This window comes from Cervus canadensis, chromosome 11 (genome assembly GCF_019320065.1).
Source record: "Cervus canadensis isolate Bull #8, Minnesota chromosome 11, ASM1932006v1, whole genome shotgun sequence".
In the NCBI taxonomy this organism is placed as follows: domain Eukaryota; kingdom Metazoa; phylum Chordata; class Mammalia; order Artiodactyla; family Cervidae; genus Cervus; species Cervus canadensis.
The window spans coordinates 51,880,292-51,899,647 of NC_057396.1; the positions used below are offsets into that span (position 1 = coordinate 51,880,292).

General features: G+C 37.4%; 1 protein-coding gene across 1 annotated transcript in view; it reads right to left on the reverse strand.

The window, feature by feature from the left end:
• Nucleotides 1-16,528, reverse strand: part of GDPD4 (glycerophosphodiester phosphodiesterase domain containing 4) — a 165,945-nt gene extending 149,417 nt beyond the window's left edge. The window contains exon 1 of the mRNA XM_043481911.1: nucleotides 16,502-16,528. The gene's annotated coding sequence lies outside the window, so the exon portion shown is untranslated. The remainder of the gene's footprint in view (nucleotides 1-16,501) is intronic.
• Between the last annotated feature and the right edge of the window lie 2,828 nt (nucleotides 16,529-19,356).

A 19,356-nucleotide genomic window follows, 5' to 3' on the forward strand; every position in this document is an offset into this window, starting at 1 on the left:
AGATAACCCTCAGAATGGGAGAAAATAATTTCATACAAAGGGACTGACACAGGATCAATGTCCAAAATATAAAAAGTAGCTCAAGCAGCTCAATATCAAGAAAATAAACAACCCAATCAAAAAATGGGTGAAAGACCTAAATAGACATTTCTTCAAAGAAGACATACAGATAGCCAACAAGTATATTAAAAGATGCTCAACATCACTAATTATTAGAGAAATGCAAATCAAAACTACAATGAGGTATCACCTCATACTGGTCAGAATGATCATCATAAAAAATCTACAAACAATAAAAGCTGAAGAGGGTGTGGAGAAAAGGGAACTCCCATGCACTGTTGGTACGAGTTTAAACTGATGCAGTCACTATGAAAAACAGTATTGATGTTTCTTAAAAAACTAAAACTAGAACTACCATGTGACCCAGCAACCTCACTACAGGGCATAAACCTCCAAAAAAGCATAATTCAAAAAGATATGTACCCAAAAATTCATAGCAGTACTATTCTAAATATTCTAGGTAGTGTTGCTTCCAGGATATGGAAGCAAACTAAATGTCTATTAACAAAGGAATGGATATGGAAGATGTGGTACATACACATACATAATGGAACATTACTCATCCACAAAAAGTAATGAAAACGGGTCATTTGTAGAGAAGTGGATGGACCTACAGTGTCATATAGCATGAAGAAGGTCAGAAACTGAAAAACAAATACTGTATATTAATGAATATATGTGGAATCTAGAAAAATGATATGGATGAACTTATTTGCAAAGCAGAAATAGAGACACAGATGTAGAGAACAAATATATGGATACCAAGGGGAAGGGAGTGGTTGGAGAAGTTGGGAGATTGGGATTGACACATACACACTATTGATGTATAAAATAGATAACTATCGAGAACATATTATACAACAGGGAACTCTACTTAAGGCACTGTGTTGATCTGAATGGGAAGGAAGTCCAAAAGAAAGGGGTCGTATGAATATGTATGGTTGATTCATTATGCTGTACAGTAGAAAATAATGCAACACTGTCAAGTAACTACACTCCAATAAAAATTAATTTAAAAGGCTTCAAATCAGGTACCATATATATGTTCAAAGAATTAAAGCATAACAATAGTGAATCAACAAATATAGATTCTCATTATTTAAAAAAACACAACAAGGAAAATACTGGAGTCAAAGCATAACATAGTAAATGAAAATCTCACTTGTGAGGCTAAATGAAAGATTCAACCTGGGAGGAGAAAGAATTAGTAAATTTGAAGAAAGACCCATAGATATTGCCAAATACAAGCAGCACAAAGGGAAAAAGGATTGAAGAAAAAAGTAACAGAGCATCAAAGAACTGTTGTTTGCTCAGTCATGTCTGACTTTTTGTATCCCATGGACTGCAGCATGCCAGGCTTTCTTGTCCTTCACCATCTCCTGGAGCTTGTTCAAAATCATGTCCATTGAGTAGGTGATACCATCCAACCTTCTCTTCCTTGGGCATCCCCTTCTCCTCCTGCTGTCAATCTTTCAAAGCATCAGGGTCTTTTTCCATGAGTCAGCTCTTTGTATCAGGTGGCCAAAGTATGGGAGCTTCAGCTTCAGTCCTTCCAATGAATATTCAGAGCTGACTTCCTTTAGGATTGACTGGTTTCATCTCCTTGCTATCCAAGGGACTCTCAATAGTCTTCTCCAACATCACAGTTCAAAAGCATTCACATCCATACATGACTACTGGAAAAACCACAGCTTTGACTAGATGGACCTTTGTTGGCAAAGTGATATCTCTGCTTTTTTTTTTTTTTTTTTTCCTGGAACCCAAGAAAATAAAGTCTGTCACACGTTTCCATTTTTCCTCCATCTATTTGCCATGAAGTGATGGGACCAGATGCCATGATCTTTGTTTTCTGAATGTTGCGTTTTAAGCCATCTTTTTCATTCTCCTCTTTCACTTCTATCAAGAGGCTCTTTATTTAGTTCCTCTTTGCTTTCTGCCATTAGGGTGGTGTCATCTACATTATCTGAGGTTATTGATATTTCTCCCAGCAACCTTGATTCCAGCTTGAACTTTATCCAGCCTTGCATTTTGCATGATATACTCCCTTCCTCAGTGATCAATGCAAAGAAATAGAGGAAAACAACGGGATGGGAAAGACTAGAGATCTCTTCAAGAAAATTAGAGATACCAAGGGAAATTTTCATGCAAAGATGGGTACAATAAAGGACAGAAATGCTGTGGACCTAACAGAAGCAGAAGATATTAAGAAAAGGTGGCAAGAATACACAGAAGAACTATACAAAAAAGATCTTCACGACCCAGATAATCATGATAGTGTGATCACTCAACTAGAGCCAACATCCTGGAATGTGAAGTCAAGTGAGCCTTAGGAAACATCACTGTCAAAAAAGCTAGTGGAGGTGATGAAATTCCAGTTGAGCTATTTCAAATCCTGAAAGATGATGCTGTGAAAGTGCTACACTCAATATGCTAGCAAATTTGGAAAAGCCAGCAGTGGCCACAGGACTGGAAAAGATCAGTTTTCATTCCAATCCCAAAGAAAGGCAAAGCCAAAGAATGCTCAAACTACCGCACAATTGCTCTCATCTCACACGCTAGCAAAGTAATGCTCACAATTCTCCAAGCCAGGTTTCAACAGTATGTGAACCGTGAACTTCCAGGTGCTCAAGTTGGATTTAGAAAAGGCAGAGGAACCAGAGATCAAATTGCCCACATCCGTTGGATCATCAAAAAAGCAAGAGAGTTTCAGAAAAACATCTGCTTCTACTTTATTGACTATGCCAAAGCCTTTGACTGTGTGGATCACAACAAACTGCAAAATTTGGCCCCCAAAATGTCCAAAGCAGGCAGCTTTTATAGTTTTATTTTAGAGAAAGAGGCAATAAGTTGTGATGAATTGACAGGACATAAAAACTTAGGTTTGGGGGGCTCACTTAGTAAAGAATCTGAACAGAGTTTGGATTTGGGGCAGTAAGTTAAAGAAGTGACAAGATTTGCATAAATAGGCCTCTCACCTGAATTCTCTGTCTCTGACAATCAGGGCATCCTTTCACCTCCAGATGCAGGGAGTGCATCTTTCACCTGAGAGATTTATTTCCTGCTTTCATGGAGTCAGAAAGAGGGTTACAGTATTCCTCTTGCACTGGCCATTTTTTAAGCAACTTTAATTCCAAGTAATCAATATGCCATTGTGTTATATTTGTGGGCAGTTCTCCCTGAGCTCCCACACTGTATATCTGATAAGGGATTACTACTGGAAATACATGGAGAACTCGTACAACTCAATATCGAACCCTCAAATTACCTGATTTTAAAAAAATGGGCAAAAGACCTGAATAAACATTTTTCCAAAGAAGATACACTAATGACCAAGAGGTACATGAGAAGATGCTCAACATCACTAGTCATTAGAGGAATACAAATTAAAACCACAATGAGATATTATTACCACATGCATATTAGAATGACCATCAAAAAAAGACAAGAGAAAACAAATGCTGGCATGCATACAGAGGAAAGAAGAAAAACAAGTCAGGTAACTTTTGAATATGGTACTGACTATATATGGATCAGTGAGACATATTTTAAGGGAAACTATAAGAAATTTTGAATTTTAATAGCAGGGTTTTTTTTTTCTTTTTGGTAGTAATAGTACTGGTAAAGTGACTCTTGAACTACCGTATATTGTAACATTAAGCAAATAGTACAAATGTATTAAAAGTTTTCGAGAACCAGATTTCCTTATGGGAAAAAGGGGAAATGCAAATATGAAATGGGAAAGGGAGAAGACTTTGTGGTTTAGGATCAGAATTCCAAGTGTCACTATGAACTCACAATTAAAACAAACAAACATATTTCCTAACTGTCCACAGAACGGGCCAAATAACAATGACAATCCCATGGACTATGCCCATGGGGTCGCAGAGTCAGACATGACTTAGCAACTTTCCCTTTCACTTTCTTAGGTCTCAGTCAGCCACGCCTAGTTCAAACTAGAGCTATCCATGGAGATCACTCCTTTCCTGTAAAAGGCCCTCTATCTAAATTTTTTGGGTAGCTAACAGGAAAGGTCAACACTTCTTTCTGAGTCTTTTGGATTTTTATTGTTTTCAGCTCAAAATAATCTACGTGTCAAAGAGACATTTTGTTCTCCTATACATACACATACAGATTGCTAGGTTTCACATTTGAGACTCTGATATAGTAAGTGCAGGATACAGAGCTTTGGGAAAACACTTCAGGTATATTTTGAAGCTAGTGATCTGAGGTCCACACCGTAGACGGTTTCCCAAAACTGGCTGATAGATAACCTGAGGAGGTGTTTTATGGTTGTTGTCTATTAAATGCCTAGATTAGTAAGCTGCAGTCAACTGTACCATGTGAGACTCTGCAGAATGATACCCAGGATTTCTGTTTTTAAAACTCCAAAACAGCAAAGTAACAGCAAACAATCTCTCAATCCCAATTAGAGTCGATTTCAGAATCAGTAATATGTGATGTTATATGCTCAGTGAACTTCTTTGTAGTTTCCTGTCAAATAAAATGTGGCATGGTTTATTCGAGTAAAGTTACAAATCCCAAGAAGTCACCCTATATTGTATTTTCAAGAACAAAAGACAGGTAAGCTTTTGTTTTAACCACTAACTCCAACTTCGGCTCCACTGCTACCATATAGATTTTTTATTAGTGGTAGTACTACTGCAATTCCCTTGTTCTTTATAAATCAAACAGATAGGCATAAAGGAAGCTACACTTGCAAGGTATATACAATTTGAGTAGACCTTGTGTGAAGAAAAAGAAGTGCCTTTTCTTCTCTTTATAAGCAGAATGAAACATTGAGACAGGAAACAAAAGAGTAACTTACAGGTTGGAAGCATCTGGAAAGACAAGCATTCTATTTTTCCAAGTAAGAGTTTCTGTAATGTGTGTGAGTATGTATGCTCAGTTGGAAAAAAAGGAAAAGAACATATGTATGTGAAAAAAGTGAAAGTGTTAGTCACTCAGTAGTGTCTGACCCTGCGACCCCATGCATTGTAGCCCACCAGTTCTCCTCTGTCCATGGAATTTTCCAGGCAAGAATACTGGAGTGGGTTGCCATATTCTACTCCAGGGAATCTTCCTGACCCACGGATCAAACCTGCATCTCTTGCATCTCCTGCACTGGTAGGCAGGTTCTTTACCACTGCGCCACCTGGGAAGCTGGAGCTTTATAACAGGGAAGAACAAATCTCCCTATTAGATCTGTTTCTTTTACTTTAACCTTTGTACCTTATTGCTTTTGTTACAAGTTAAGAATGTTGCCTATAGTCTGAAATATACAGAATAGCCCACATTAAAGGCTGTGACCCTAAAGGTTTACTATTTGCCCATTCATATCGAGAGAAAAAGTTGCAGAACAGAGAATAACATCTGTCTTGGAGGTTACAGTAACATCATGACCTGAGCTACATGGACTTCTGTAGGAACAAAAGATTCTGACACCAAGAAGATTACAACCAACCATTCTCTTTTAATATAAAAGAAGCTGGAATTCTAACTCACATAGGATGATTCTCTGGGACAGTAGTCCACCATTTTGTGGCCTGCTGGCTTTCTTAATAATGTCATGATTCTCTGTCCCAACAAAGATTTGTCTCTAGATGTATTGGCCTGTTGTGTGCAAGCAGTATGAGTTTGGACTTGATAACATTTTCACAGCTATTTCACAGGTAAGAGGACAGCTAGGTGACAGTTCTTCATAGATGATCTACAACACCACTGCCTGGGGGCTTGTTAAAAATGAAGGTGTTGCAGCACTGCGAGTGGCAGGGCTAGTAGGAAAAACAGCAAGTACTTCAGGGGAGTACAGGGTGATAAACCCAGGCTGGGGATATACGACACAGGAATGAGAATTTAAATTGAGCACACATGACACAAGATGTTAAAGGTCAACTGACTGAATTCAGATGTTATTTAGGTGGCAATACTGAGGTTTGAAAAACTTGAAATTCAATCATCCTAGTGGTATAAGTGTTACCTCATGGTATTCATGCATATGTCTATAATGAGCAATGATGTTGAGCATTTTTTCATTTGCTTATGAACTATCTGTATATCTTCTTGGAGAAATATCTATTTAGATTCTTTGTCCATTTTTGACTGGATTACCTTTGTAGCATTAAGTTTTAAGAGTTCTTTATACATTCTGGATTCAAGAGCCTTATGAGATATCTAATCTACAAATATAGCAGTTTATTTCAAGGTAAGAAATGTGTCTGATAACAAATGAATAAATCACTTAGAGAAGTAACCTGCAGTTAATTATAACGTGGTTAAGGTTGGTGAGGTTTATTTTTGGGAAGAGAATTAGACAAAAAAAAGTCCATGGCAATGATTAAGATTCCAGAATAAATCACCAGTATCAGAATATAGGCATAAGGGCTGGGGGTATTTTCTTTCTGAGTCCTACACTACACAAATTGTCTCACTGTTGAAACTAGAGCTCTTGTCAATTTGTAGATTTCAGAGACATGTTTTATTTTTAAAAATTTATTTATATTTAAACAAACTTTTTAGAATAGTTTCAGATTTATGAAAAAGTTGCAAAGAAAATATGAGTTCCAATATTTCCCTCACCCAGTTTCCTCTAATGTTATGATCTTATATTACTGTGGCACGTTTTTCACAATTAGTAAGCCAATACTGATACCTTAATATTAACCAAAGTCCATTTTCTCTTTTTCCAGTTTTTTGTAAGTTTAAGGTATACAGCATAATGATTTGACTTACACGCATCATGAAATGATAATCACACTAAATTTAGAGACTAGAAAATTTAACACAGGATATGGGACGTGATTGTTTCTACACATATTGTTGCAATTTGAAAATCTTAAATAACAATTCCCAAGGCCATTTCTTCCCTCATGAAATAGTTTGTTTTCTCAGTTCTAAAGAAAAATAGTGGCCTTTTGAGGCAGTTTATTTCTGGCTTCCCTCTTTGGATGATGCCATTGAGTCTGACCTCTAGTTTTATGAGAGGATTTGATGAAGACATCTGAAGCCAGAAGAATCTTTCACAGGCACTGAGAAGTGATGAAGAATATCTCTTTCACAAAGCAGTACCAGTTTAACATAAGCTTTAGAGAATGTCTAAGCCAGGAGAATTATGTTGTTATTATCCCACTTTAAGGTTGCTCAGATTTGACTCAAACTATTTACTCAGGTGGCTAAAACATTTTTGTTAACTCTAGAATAAAGCTGAGAAAGTATCCTTACAGAATGTATCTTAGTCTCATGCTTGACAATGAATCTCTGAGGAATCATTTCAATGAAAAAATATTCCCACAGACACATTATAGGACTGAGGAATATCGGAAGAGAAGGTATGACATAGGCTATGGACAATCTGCAACAATACAGATTTCAGAAGTCACATACTCATCAACTTTGAGATGGTCCATCTTTGTACACATTGCCTTCTGCAATTCAACAACCTATATGGATTTCTGAAAATGGATATTCAACCAAGAGAAGAACTGGCTTGGCTGAAAATGCTATCATCTATGTTTCTGGCCACAGACTCACAGTATCTGCTATATTCTTGTGCTCTTTTATTCATATGCACAGGCAAAGCCACCTTTTAACTTCTGGCTGCAGTCACCATCTGCAGTGATTTTGGAGCCCAAGAGAATAGATGTTTCCCCATCTACCTGCCATGAAGTAATGGGACTAGATGCTATGATCTTCCTATTTTGAATGTTGAGTTTTAAGTCAGCTTTTTCACTCTCCTCTTTCACTTTCATCAAGAGGTTCTTTAGTTCCTCTTTGCTTTCTGCCATAAGGGTGGTGTCATCTGCATTTCTGAGGTGACTGATATTTCTCCCGGCAATCTTGATTCCAGCTTGTGCTTCATCCAGCCTGGCATTTTGCATGATGTGCTCTGCATATAAGTTAAATAAGCAGGGTGACAATATACAGCCTTGATGGACTCCTTTCCCGATTTGGAACCAGTACATTTTCCCATGTCCGGTTCTAACTACTGCTTCTTGACCTGCATACAGATTTCTCAGGAGGCAGATAGGTGGTCTGGTATTCCCATCTCTTGAAGAATTTTCCACAGTTTGTTGTGATCCACACAGTCAAAGCTTTGGGGTAGTCTATAAAGCAGATGTCTTTCTGGAACTCTCTTGCTTTTTCTATGATTCAGTGGATATTGGCAATTTGATCTCTGGTTACTCTGCCTTTTCTAAATCCAAATTGAACATCTGGAAGTTCTTAGTTCACGTGCCATTGGAGCCTTGCTTGCATAACTTTGAGCATTACTTTGGTAGTATGTGAGATAAATGCAATTGTGCAGTAGTTTGCACAGTCTTTGGCACTGCCCTTCTTTGGGACTGGAATGAAAACTGATCTTTTCCAGTCCTGTGGGCACGGTGAGTTTGCCAAATTTTCTGGCATAGTGAATGCAGCACTTTAACAGCATCATCTTTTAGGATCTGAAATAGCTCAACTGGAATTCCATCACCTCCATAGCTTTGTTCACAGTGATGCTTCCTAAGGCCCACTTGACTTCGCATTCTAGAATGTCTGGCTGTAGGTGAGAGAGCACACCATCACTGCTTTCTGATTTATGAAGACCTTTTTTGTATATTCTGCGTATTGCCACCTTTTTAAAATATTTTCTGCTTCTGTTAGGTCTATACTGTTTCTGTCCTTTATTTTGCCCATCTTTGCATACAGTGTTTCCTTGGTATCATTAATTTTCTTGAAGAGATCTCTAGTCTTTCCCATTCTATTGTTTTCCTCTCTTTCTTTGCATTGATCACTCAGGAAGGCTTTCTTATCTCTCCGTCCTATTCTTTGGAACTCCGCATTCAAATGGGTTTATCTTTCCTTTTCTCTTTTGCCTTTCACTTCTCTTTTCTCAGCTGTTTGTAAGGCCTCCTCAGACAGCCATTTTGCCTTTTTGCATTTCTTTTTCTTGGGCATGTTTTTGTTCACTGCCTCCTATACAATGTCACGAACCTCTGTCCATAGTTCTTCAGGCACTCTGTCTATCAGATCTAATCCCGTGAATCTATTTCTCACTTCCACTGTATAATGTAAGGGATTTGATTTAGATCATACCTGAATGGTCTAGTGGTTTTCCCTACTTTCTTCAATTTAAGTTTGAATGTTGCAAAAAGGAGTTCATGATCTGAGCCATAGTCAGCTCCTGGTCTTGTATTTGCTGACTATAGAGCAGCTCCATCTTCAGCTGCAAAGAATATAATTAATCTGATGTTGTTATTGACCATCTGGTGATGTCCACCTGCAGAGTCATTCCTTGTGTTGCTGGACATAGTCTAGGTTGGACCAGTTCGTCTTTCAAGTTATTTTCAGCCTTATTCATCTGTAATTTGCCTTTGAACATTAAAAATGCCATACTAAGTAAGTATGTTGTTAATAACTTTTGCATTAAAGAGATGCTTTTACATTCCCAGAATCTATAAAGATTGAACAGTCAGATGGGTAAGTTTTATATTTTTATTACCATGTTTTCTCTTTGGGGTGAGACCAGGCTTACGTGGTTCAGTCTTCAAAAAGCATGCTTAATTTGACTAAATGTAGAATAAATGCTGAAAGTCTCTTTGTATTTGCATGTATATCAACACACACACAACTTTTTCCACAATACATACACAAGGGGTGCTTCTATAAAGAGAAACATTTTTCAAGAATTTCTTAACTGTTTAAATGTGGAAACCTTGGTTTATGTGGTTAATATACACTTTAAGTAACAGTTTGTGTAAACTTTCCTGCTCTTAACTTCAAAACCATTCACCAGAAAGGGAATATTTATTTTAGAATCACAACAATTTCTACTAACATGTGACAGTCAAAATATATTCATTTAGAAATGAGTAAAAAGAAAAGACTAAAGCATTAAAGTGCTAAGTCCCCAAATTTCAGAATACAAGTTAAGAATAGAAAATGATGCCCAAAATTCATCTCGTTCCTTTTGGCATATACATTTTTTTCCTTCTCTTATTTTTTTTGATTGATTAAAAATAAATGACTTTGATGGAGACTTTTATACAACATGAAAGACATAAAGAAGAAAAATTCCAGCTCAGGTAAGATGCAGATAGAAATCTCATTATTTTCATGAACATGTTCAGTGTCTTATGCAATTTGATGGTGTTGGGATGGTGGACAGGTGCCAAGCAACTATGACTTCGCAGACCAGTGTCTAAGATTTGGAACTATATCTTGACAACAATATGGACGTACATGTATGAGTTAAAAGATGCTATTGTAGTTTAGGAGAGAAATGGCACTGCCTTAAAGGCAATGGACCTATTTTATACATCCACATTTTCCCATAGTCTACACTGTGACACAGAAAACAGTTCTCCCAGCAGACTTCCAAAGAGCTGGAATGTTTGACATACATTCCTCTGTTGTCTTTCCCTCCCAAAGTAAATATTTGCATTTATTGGCAAACTAATTCTTCTTCTGTTTTAAAAATCTATCTTCCCCACTATCCCATGTATTCATGCGCTGTGCATGCTAAATTGCTTCAATTGTGTCTGACTCTTTGCGACCCTATGGGCTGTAGGCTGCCAGGCTCCTCTGTCCATGAAATTTTCCAGGCAAGAATACTGGAGTGGGTTGTCATCCCTTCTCCAGGGGATCTTCCCAACCCAGGGATCAACCCATGTCTCTTATATATCCTGCATTGGTGGGTGGGTTCTTTACCACTAGCGCCACCTGGGAAGCCCAAGAATTGGTAGGGAGCAGAACAAGATAAAAATGCAGGCCTCTGATGAAAAAGCTGGAAAAAAGTTTTTCTTTTTTCCACGTCTGTCTCTCTCAACTGTCATGGAATTTTAAATTTGTTATTAAGTATTACATTTGCTCAGGTATGGGGAAAGTTGTGGTACTATGCAGACTCTCAAAGTGTCCAGGGTCCTGTTTCATGACACAGTGGTGCACAAACCTCAGCCCTTCCTGTGCCAGCACCTGGGGTCCCTCTTGGGGCAGTAGTCACTGGGCACAGGTGGAGGAGCACATGGCCAAGACCAGTCACATGATGGAAGAGAGAGGCAGAAGGAGGTGGGACTGGGACAAGTCTTTGACATGTGCTATATTATCCATGGAACTTCATTTACAAACACTGATAAAATTTATTAAGAATTTCAACACAGTGACTACCTAGCATTAAACAATATGATTTATTATGATTGCACTGGTTGTATGCTGATGGAGTTGATACTGACTATATTTCATCTTTCAGTACCATGACCAATGATAATTTGAGCAACTAAGCTTTCACTGAAAAGCATGGATTACCATTTTCTTATTTTTTCCCTCAGAAGTAAGCTATCCATGTAGTTATTAAGTAAATGAGCAACCCACTCCCAGATTCTCATTTGGAAGCCCTGATTCCTGGGATCATTCCTGGTCTAATTAATTACTGTATCAGCAGAAAAACAGACCCTCCACTCAAAAGTGGTGATTAAATAAATTCAAAGACAAGACCATTTACAAAATTCGGGGGCAGAGTTAAAGAAAAATAACAAGGATACCTTGGTAAGCACCCTGGAGTTAAGTGGAGTGTAAAACAGCACTGCTTTTAAGTCTGAAGGGACAAAGACAGGGAGCTGTTTTCAAAGAGAAAAATCTTGTGGAACCACCAGACAGAAGTTGCAGCCTTCAACAGTCGAACTCATCCTCCGTCAACCACACACCAGGAAGGAGGAAGTTGGTGGATAATTGTCTCCACCTCTTTTCCCTTCATGAACTGATCTTCTCCTGGTGCCTCCCATTTACCAACCAAAGTATTTCAAACTGCAGAGCTCATGAGGATCACACTTCTAGGGCACAGAACAATATCAAGTGGGTTGCAAAACAGCAGTAAGGGAGCAAACAGAAGATACAGTGCAAGTCAGTTTTCACTCATGTGCCTACTGCTGTATACCCAGCAGTGCCCTACACAACTAGCAGTCCCCCTCAAAAAGCAATTCTATGGAATAAGTGTGCTGAAATTTCAGATTTAGATAGTCAAGTCAACCAATCCTCAATATATCCATTCTGAAAATTAAAAGTTTAAGAATCTGTAACTGGAAACTATTCGGCTCACCCACAAGTTCACATGCATCATCATGGAGTTGATCTAAAGGGTGAACACACTTTGGAATCATTTGTCAGGGCAAGTTTTTTGTTCTTTCTTTCTTATAGTAATACTAGTAATAGGCAAATTAGGCACTAAATTGAATTTATTCACAGAAATTTTTATGGTAGCAATTTGAAATGGATTGTCAGACACAGTCTACAGACTTTCATATCATTCCAGCCTATTTTCATAAATATTTGTAATATAACATAATAAAGATAAAACATAAGAGTTCTGGAGGATAAAACACCTTGTAGCAAAAATATTTTATGTAATACAAATTGTGATTTCTTAGTAGGACAATTAATCATACTCAAAGACAATCTAAAGAACTGTATATTTTAATAACATGAATGTATCTCAATTCATTTATATTTACTCAATAATCACTCTGTATACAAACACTGTTCTTGTCTGTCCTGAAGTGTAGGCAAAGTGTTACATATTTCTGATTAAAAGTTGATTTACTTACTTGCAAATTATTTAGAAAAATAATCACCTCTTTGTCAGTCAAAATTCCTTTTCAAAGTAACAGAAGCCACCTTAATTAATTCAAATGGAAAAGCAATTTACCTAAAAACAACCTTACAAAATCTCAGGGAACAGGGAAGAGCAAAGTATAAGATTCAGAGGTCATTTATCTAAAGAAAACACTAAAACCACACCGCTGAAACTGAACCATGAACATCAGAACCCTAGCCACTCCACCTCAAACGCTTTATGTTAACGCTTTACCTCACCAACATCATTAGAAAAAACTAATTTCTTCATGCCTCTACTTCTTCAGATAGCTTTCTTCTGAATCAAGGTCATACACTGGCACCTCCCTCTAGTAAACCTAGGTTTTTGTTCTAGATGTAAGAAAGGCTGAGAAACTGATGTTCTGGCTCCTTTCTAAAGGGTAGGGATAGTACACAAAAGAATTATGGCAAATACTCCAAACATTGGAAAGTCATTTAAAAACGTCTTCTGCATGATGAAATACCTTGAGCTAGATTGACCATGAGCTAGTTTTCCATTATGGAAAAACAAAAAATGGATCCTATGTGTGAAATAATTACTACAAGCATTAAATAATACACTTCTCAATAACCCACACACAGGTCAAGGAGGATAGCAAAGAAAAATTATAAAAAATTTTATAAATTATAAATTATAATTATAAAAAATTATAAAATATTATAAACTGAATGAAAATGAAAAAAACCAAAATTTGCATTCATAATCAATACAGTTCTTACACAGATATTTATATGTTTAAATGCTTATATCAAATACAAGGAAAAGTCTAAAATCAATGATTGAGACTTCTACCCCTGAAAAAGTTAGGAAAACAAAAAGTAAGACTAAGGTAAACAGAAAAAAATAAATAAGAAAGAGAAAGATCATTAAAATAAGAAATAATACAGAGAAAAATCATTAAAACTGAAAGCAGTTTTTCTAAAATGATCTACAAAATTAAAAAGAAAACACTCAGGTTGTACTGATTAAAGTAAATAAAAAAGAGAGAAGACAAAATTACCAAATAACAGGAATTAAAGAAGAGTCATCAGCACAAGTGCTACATAACTTAATAACATCAAATAAATATATGCAAATAAATTTGACATCTTATGTGAATTACAAAAATTCCTTGAAAGCACACATTTAAAACTTGATGCTAGCACTGTTTATAATAGCCAGGACATGGAAGCAACCTAGATGCCCATCAGCAGACGAATGGATAAGGAAGCTGTGGTACATATACACCATGGAATATTACTCAGCTGTTAAAAAGAATTCATTTGAATCAGTTCTAATGAGATGGATGAAACTGGAGCCCATTATACAGAGTGAAGTAAGCCAGAAAGATAAAGAACATTACAGCATACTAACACATATATATGGAATTTAGAAAGATGGTAATGATAACCCTATATGCAAAACAGAAAAAGAGACACAGAAGTACAGAACAGACTTTTGGACTCTGTGGGAGAAGGGGAGGGTGGGATGTTTCGAAAGAACAGCATGTATATTATCTATGGTGAAACAGATCACCAGCCCAGGTGGGATGCATGAGACAAGTGCTCCGGCCTGGTGCACTGGGAAGACCCAGAGGAATCGGGTGGAGAGGGAGGTGGGAGGGGGGATTGGGATGGGGAATACGTGTAACTCTATGGCTGATTCATATCAATGTATGACAAAACCCACTGAAATGTTGTGAAGTAATTAGCCTCCAACTGATAAAAAAAAAAAAAAAAACTTGATGCTAGAGGATGTAATACATCTTAATAGCCCTATATCACTTTAATATATTAGCAATTTAAAACCTTTCCACAAAGAACATTCTGGTTTTAGAAAGCATCATTGGTCAAATCCATCAGACATTTAAGGAAGAAAAAAGAGCAATCCTTCATTAAATCTTTTAGAAAAACAACAAGGAAGGAACATATCCAAACTCATTTTATGGGGCAAGCATTATTGTACCCAAACCAGACAAAGATATTTCAAGGGAAAAAAAACCAAAAAACAACTAAATACTGATATCCACCACTAATTTACACAAAAACAGACTAACAAAAGACTTAGCAAATAAAATACAGCAATATAAAAAATAATAATACATTAGGACTGCTGTAGTTTTAGCAGAACTAAAATAGCAGTTTGCCAATTTAAAAATGCATCAGTGTAACTGACCACATTAAAATAATAAAGGAGAAAAAAGTATGATTATATCAATAAACATCATCTTAATACATGTTGAAAGCATTTAATGAAATCCAGTATCCATTCATAACAAAAAATTCTCATAAAACAAGAACCAGAGGGAAATTTCTAAATCTGTTCAGGGCAAGCATTAAAATCACATATAATTTCATGCTTAATGGTGAGTGCTTTAGCCCTATGATCAGAAATAAAACAAGACATCCACTCATCAGCTCTATTCAACACTGTAAGGAAAGTGACAGCCAATGGGGGAAACTAAGTGCCAAGGGTTTGGAGGGAAACAGGGATGAATAGGTGGAACACAGGGCTTTTTAGGAGAGCAGAACTATTCTGTATCCTAATGGTGGATACATACCATGATATTCATTAAAACTGTAGGAAACACAATGCACGTGAATTGTAACAAATGTATCACACTGATGCAAGATGTGAATAACAGCATGTAGGTGTGTGAAATTAAAGGCCATGTGGGAACTTTCTGTTCAATTTTTGGGTATACCTAGGAGAAGGCAATGGCACCCCACTCTAGTACTCTTGCCTGGAAAATCCCATGGACGGAGGAGCCCGGTGGGCTGCAGTCCATGGGGTCGCTAAGAGTCAGACATGACTCAGCGACTTCACTTTCATTTTTCACTTTCATGCATTAGAGAAGGAAATGGCAACCCACTCCAGTATTCTTGCCTGGAGAATCCCAGGGACGGGAGAGCCTGGTGGGCTGCCGTCTATGGGGTCACACAGAGTCAGACATGACTGAAGTGACTTAGCAGCAGCAGCAAAACCACTTAAAAAAATAACGTCTACTAATATGCAGTTGAATAAAATAATATATAAGTATATACATATATATAAATGTATAAATGGTGAATCTAGTGAAGAGTAGAGGGTATTCATATTACTCCACTTTAGAATGAGTTGTGAGAAATAGTAAGGAGTATAGGAAGAAGTCTACAAAATATTTAAGAATATATAAAATAAAATCTAAATATGTTAAAAAGGTGTGTATCATCTTGGAAACATCTAATCCTGTGATATCCCTCCCTAAAATCATCACCAGCTTCCCACTCTTCCTAGGATAAAGACAAAACGGCTTAACACAGTGTCTGAGGCCCAATGTGATCTTGGCACCTGCCTCCTCTTCCTCACTTCTGTCTACTGCCTGGCTTCCCACCATGACCATCATCTCTGCTCTTTGGGGTTCAATTACACGAAAATGCTACCCAACACATTGGAAGCAATGACTCCTTCAAAGTTCTCTCTCCTCTCAGACTTGGCTCGTGCTGCTGCTTCAGTCTGGCTAAGCCGGACTGGAAAGGGATTTTCTCCGGGTCTCTTCCGGTCGGTTCCCCTATATCTCCTACAGGAAACTTTCCCTATCCCCTAAATCCAGGAACTTCCTTCCTTAGCATCTAGTGCTTAGTCCCATGGTGTACTGTAACAGTTTGCATGCCTGTCTGTGTTCTCCAGTGTCTGTAAACCTGAGGACAGGAACTATCTTTATTCCTCAACCTCAAGTACTGGATCTGGCCCACAATGATTGTATATTCAATAAATGGGCTGTTTGTGAAATTAAAAAGTTGGTAAACAATCCAGAAGATCTATTGGCATGCATCAAATAACCCCAACACCAGGAAATACCTTTTTCTCTGAATTCCTCTGGTTCTGAGCGTCCGAAGATCTCAGGAGACAGAGCGTAATTCCCAGGAACCCTCCTCACGTCACGTGCCACTTGGACTACGGTCACGCGACACGGACTTCATTTCCCAGCATGCCTCGAGACACGGCGACTGAACCGCCCATGCGAGCCGGGCCCTGAGTGAGCAGCGAGACTGCCAAGGCTGAGCGGCCGCTTATGCTAATAGGTCCGGGGCCGAGAGGGCTCAGGAACCATTTATTCAGCTCTTCGAGAGGGCCGCTTCATTCGCGTGAAGTTGGAGCGGAACTGAACCATGAGGTGTGAGAGTGACTCAAGAAGAGCTGAGGGGCAACTGGATGCCATGCGGCAGCAGATGTACTTCCGCACGGTCAGGTGAGTTTTAGCCTCTAGGGACTGAAGTGGTCCACGCTACCCTTTCTGAAATCCGGGCTGTCGACGGGCTGGCCATCTAGGCATGGAACCTGCTTGGTAGAGTGATTTATTAAGGGCGAGGACCCCTAGCTTCTTTCAACTGGAATATATTAATCAGAAATAGCAAATTATTAAAGCCAAATCTAACATGGGGAAGGGCAGAATCACTCAGTACTGCTTTTGCCCTGAACTTTCCAGGAAGGAATGTTCAGTTATTCTGTGTAATCAGTTCAGTCGCTCAGTCGTGTCCGACTTTTTGCGACCTCATGAACTGCAGGACGCCACGCTTCCCTGTCCATCACCAACTCCAGGAGCTTACTCAAACTCATGTCTGTGGAGTCGGTGATGCCATCCAACCATCTCATCCTCTGTCGTCCCCCTCTCCTCCTGCCCTCAATCTTTCCCAGCATCAGGGTCTTTTCCAAGGAGTCAGTTCTTCACACCAGGTGGCCAAAGTATTGGAGTTTCAGCTTCAGCATCAGTCTTTCCATTGAATATTTAGGACCGATTTCCTTTAGGATTGACTGGTTGGATCTCCTTGAAGTCCAAGGGACTCTCAAGAGTCTTCCTCAACACAACAGTTCAGAAACATCAATTCTTTGGCGCTCAGCTTTCTTTATAGGCCAATTCTCACGTCCATACATGACTACTGGAAAAACCATAACTTTGACTAGATGGATCTTTGTTGTCCAATGGTGACTAAGAAATCAGCCTGGCCTGGTGAGTTGGATACAATCCTGTATATTAAAATAGGAAATATTATATGAGTTCCAAATAGGTAAGTAGGTAAAATTTATACATATTAGAAATAGTTTTCATTTCTGATGGCATTACTCTGTGTGTGGGAAATCTCAATATATGTAAAAACAATTAGATCTGATAAAAGAATATTATCAGTCTCAGATTCAAAGTAATATACAGAACTTATTTTCCTATATTTAAACAATGTACACTTGAAATTAGATACCATTAACAATAACATATAAATATGTTTTTGAAAAAATCCAAGTGCAATATTTGTACACTGAAACCTACAAAATATGCTGAAAGAAATTGTTTTCATTCTAAATTTATCTATAGGTTGAAATTTAACCCAGCCAAAATTTCAAAAGTCTGTATTTTCTGCAAATGGACAAGCTGAAACTATTATATATATATGGAAATTCAAGGAACATAGAGTGATCAAAACAATTTTAAAAATGAAAGAGTAGGATGATACTACCTCATTTCAAGATTTACTATAATGCTAGAGTACTAAAAAGAGTGAGGTGTTTGTTGAAGAATGTGCAAATATATAACTGAAACAGGGATAGTCCAGAAATATACTCACATGCCACTCACAGGTATGTGGCCTAATGACTTTCAGCAAAGATTCAGGGTAGTTTGATGGGAGAGAGAATAGTGTTTCAACAAATGGGACAATTAATAATTTCAAACAAAAATGAAGTTTATATCACAATGTATAAAGTTGAAATGTATCATAGAAACAAAACTACAAAATTTCTAGATGGAAATGTAGGGGATAAAATTTGGAAACCTGAGTCATACAAAGATTTCTTAGAAAGGAAGCAAAAAGTATGAATGATAAAAACATTTGTTAAAATTGAATTTGGTCAAAATTTAAAACTTCTATTTTCAGAAGAACTTTTTAAAAATGAGAAGTCTACCCACAGTCTGGAGTACAAATTGCATTAAAAATACTAATGTTCAGAATATTGTACATGCATATAAACATGCACATACATAGTACACATGTATATATGTATGAAAATGCATACACATACACATATGTATAATGGAGCTGTAAGATTATATATTTGTGTGTATTCATATTGTATAATTTTACAATTCTATAATACAAAGTGAACCAAAGCAATTTAACAAAACAATAAATGTTTTAAACAGACACTTCAACAGAGAAGATGGGCAGTTGAAGAGTAAGAACATAAAATGTTGTCAACTTCATTATTCATTAGGGAAATGTAAACTAAAACCACAGTGATATATCCATACATTCCCTTGAAGAGCTGAAATTTAGATATGCTAGACAGAATGCAAAAGCAAAAAGGCAAAACAGGTTGTCTGAGGAGGCCTTACAAATAGCTGAGAAAAGAAGAGAAGCTAAAGGCAAAGGAGAAAAGGAAAGATATACCCATTTGAATGTAGAGTTCCACAGAATAGCACAGGGAGACAAGAAAGCCTTCCTAAGTGATCAATGCAAAGAAATGGAGGAAAACAATAGAAGGGAAAGACTAGAGATCTCTTCAAGAAAATGGTGATACCATGGGAACATTTCATGCAAAGATCGGCACAATAAAGGACAGAAACGGTATAGACCTAACAGAAGCAAAAGATATTAAGAAGATGTGGCAAGAATACACAGAAGATCTATACAAAAAAGATCTTCATGCCCTAGATAACCATG